Genomic DNA, 3,250 nt, shown 5'->3' with positions numbered 1-3,250 from the left:
GACGTGTTAATTACTGAAGCGTTTCCGATTCCTTTGGATCGTGACGACTCGGACGTGGGGTTTACTCCCACGACCTACCCGGCCCGCACTATATAGTCAGACAGACGTCTACCCTAGCCGCCGCCGCTTCGTATGGTTTCTCACCACCGCTCCAGATCATTGCGCCGCCAAGCAAGTCTTCTCCATCCCTCCTTTCGGCGTGCATCGGGAGAAGGGACAGGAGGCCTCCGGAACCCCGCCTCTCATGATCCTGTATGGGAGAGGGGCGATCAGGTTTTTGGGGAGCGCACTCGCGCGACTGCTGGCAGCGACGACTTCGCGAACGACGACTTCTTCCCCGACCTCGGCAACCTCATCCTCGACGACATGGGCGACAACGTCAACACCGGCGGTGCTGCTCCCGCTGCACCGTACGTGATTCTATTTTTCCTATTTGAGATCATGGTAGAATTCATGTTTCTAGTATGTGCCCTAGATGTGATCTGTTTATCTACTATGCTAGTTTGCATGATTAGTTTAATCTCTGCTACTGTAGTCATGATTTATCTTCTGTTTATTCGGATTAAATCTCGTAGTAATTTGCTCATACTTCCAACAATCCAAAAACCTGACTATAGGCAATTTACTCCGAGTGGTTTTGCTGCGCATCTGAAGCCGCCTGCCTTTAAGGGCGCTCAATATAAGAGGTGGCGCACGAGAGCAGTCTACTGGTTTCAGACCATGGGCTGCTATGACACCACTAAGGGCAAGCTTGAGGGCGATCTTAATCCAGCACAGCTGGAAGCTTTTGAGAAGATCGATACTCTCTTTAAAGGCGCTCTTCTGGGTGTTCCTGATGATTCCATTGTGGATTCGTATATGTCGTTTGACAACGGCAAGGACATGTGGGCTGGGCTCGAGGCCAAGTTTGGTGCCTCGGACGCCGGTAGCGAGTTGTACGTCATGGAGCAATTCTATGACTACAAGATGACTGATGAGCGCTATGTTGTACAGCAGGCTCATGAGATACAGTCGCTCGCAAAAGAACTTGAGCACTTCAAGTGTGTGTTGCTGGACAAATTTGTGGCCGGAGGCATTATTGCCAAGCTTCCACCTTCGTGGAACAATTTTGCTACTTCCCTGAAACACAAGAGACAGGAGTTTTCCATTGTGGATCTCATTGGTACTCTTGATGTTGAAGAGAAGGCGAGAGCAAAGGACACACGTGCTCAAGTTGCCGAGGGAGCTTCTAGTGCCCACATGGTACATAAGAAGAACTTCCAGCCCAATAAGTTCAAAAACAACAAGAACAAAACTCAGGGGAAAGGCAAGTTTGATACAAAGAACAAGCCATCGCATTCTACCAACTTCAAGAAGAATTCTCATAAGAAGGGGAAGGGACTTTGCCATGTCTGCGGTGATCCTAATCACTGGGCTCCGAAGTGTCCTAACCGCTTTGAGGAGCGCGAACATGAGAAGGGCGGCAAGTCCGCTAATGTTGTCATCGGTGATACTGATATAAAGGAATCAGGGTACGGTATTTTTCCTATCATCCTTTCAGTATTTCAATCCCCTGATTGGTTAATTAAAACCGGTGCCAATGTACATGTTTGTGCTGACGCCTCCATGTTTTCTTCTTACCAGGTCACAGTGACTTCTCCCGTGCTGATGGGGAACGGGTCACATGCCATCGTTCGAGGTGTTGTTACGGTCGATCTGAAGTTTACTTCGGGGAAGACCATGCGTCTGAAAAACGTTCATCATGTGTCGTCCATCAATAAAGATCTCGTTAGCGGTTCCCGTTTATGTCGAGATGGTTTTAAGTTGGTTTTTGAGTCCAATAAAGTTGTAATTTCCAAGTGTGGACAATTTGTTGGAAAAGGCTATGAGTGCGGAGGCTTGTTCCGCCTATCTTTGTCAAATATTTGCACTAAAGTTATTAATAATGTTTGCCACAATAATGAGTCAGATATTTGGCATGCACGACTTTGTCATATTAACTTTGGTTGCATGACGCGGCTAGCCAATATGAATTTAATTCCAAAAATCTCTACTGTCAAAGGCTCTAAGTGCCCAAGTATGTGTGCAAGCTAAACAACCTCGCAAGTCCCATAAGACTGCAGAGGCAAGAGACTTGGCGCCACTAGAGCTTATACATTCTGATCTCTGTGAGATGAATGGCGTGTTGACAAAAGGTGAAAAGAGATACTTCATGACGTTGATTGATGACTCCACTAGATATTGTTATGTGTATCTTCTGAAATCAAAAGATGAGGCTTTAACTTTCTTCAAAAACTATAAAGCTGAGGCAGAGAACCAACTTGATCAAAAAATTAAACGGCTTAGGTCCGATCATGGTGGAGAATATTTTTCCAATGAATTTGATCTGTTTTGTGCGGAACATGGTATAATCCATGAGAGGACACCTCCCTACTCACCTCAGTCTAATGGGGTGGCCGAAAGAAAGAACCGGACTCTAACTGATTTGGTTAACGCCATGTTAGACACATCGGGTCTTTCCAAGGAATGGTGGGGGGAGGCGCTAATGACCGCGTGTCATGTCCTAAACCGAGTTCCCACAAAGCATAAGACCATGACTCCATTTGAGGAATGGGAAAGGAAAATGTTGAAACCCTCTTACCTACGTTCTTGGGGTTGTTTGGCGAAAGTCAATATACCAATTCCCAAGAAGCGCAAGCTTGGACCAAAAACCGTGGATTGTGTTCTTCTGGGCTATGCTTTTCATAGCATTGGCTATAGATTTTTGATAATAAAATCTGAGGTATATGACATGCATGTTGGTACGATTATGGAGTCTAATGATGCAACTTTCTTTGAGGACATATTTCCTATGAAGGATATGTCAAGTTCATCAAATCAGGAGATACCTATTCCATCTAGTGAGGAACTCACTGTAATTCCTGAACCCACCATCGCGATGGAACACGTTGAGAATCCTGTTGAGGGTGACAATGAAACTTCCGTAAGGAGTAAGAGACAGAGGACTGCAAAGTCCTTTGGTGATGATTTTATTGTGTACCTTGTGGATGACACACCCAGGACTATTTTAGAAGCCTATGCATCTTCTGATGTTGACTACTGGAAGGAAGCTGTTCGTAGCGAGATGGATTCCATCTTAGCTAACGGGACCTGGGAGATCACTGGCCGTCCTTATGGGTGCAAACCTGTAGGATGTAAGTGGGTGTTCAAGAAGAAGCTTAGACCCGATGGTACGATTGAAAAGTACAAGGCACGGCTTGTGGCTAAGGGT

The sequence above is a fragment of the Triticum dicoccoides genome, chromosome 3B (genome assembly GCF_002162155.2).
Source record: "Triticum dicoccoides isolate Atlit2015 ecotype Zavitan chromosome 3B, WEW_v2.0, whole genome shotgun sequence".
NCBI lineage: Eukaryota > Viridiplantae > Streptophyta > Magnoliopsida > Poales > Poaceae > Triticum > Triticum dicoccoides.
The sequence above is the reverse complement of the archived record's forward strand: the minus strand, read 5'-3'. Positions refer to the sequence as shown.